Source organism: Carlito syrichta, unplaced genomic scaffold (genome assembly GCF_000164805.1).
Source record: "Carlito syrichta isolate Samal-C Ts95f unplaced genomic scaffold, Tarsius_syrichta-2.0.1 Scaffold284780, whole genome shotgun sequence".
Taxonomy (NCBI): Eukaryota; Metazoa; Chordata; class Mammalia; order Primates; family Tarsiidae; genus Carlito; species Carlito syrichta.
The window spans coordinates 41,647-41,848 of NW_007228876.1; positions in this window are offsets into that span (position 1 = coordinate 41,647).

The window sequence follows — 202 nt, forward strand, 5'->3', positions numbered from 1 at the left end:
ATACTATTGTCTGAATTTTGGTGACAGTCCTCAACGTGTAGAATGAATTCTGTCCCCTCATTCTAGTCTTTCCTTTCACCTCCCTTCAAGTTCCTCTAGGGGAGGAGGAGGAAATCCAGTGAGGAGCTCGGCTTCACACTCCCACGACACCAACCCCACGGAGGACACTAGGCGAGCAGAACCACGAGCTCTTGGGGTGGGG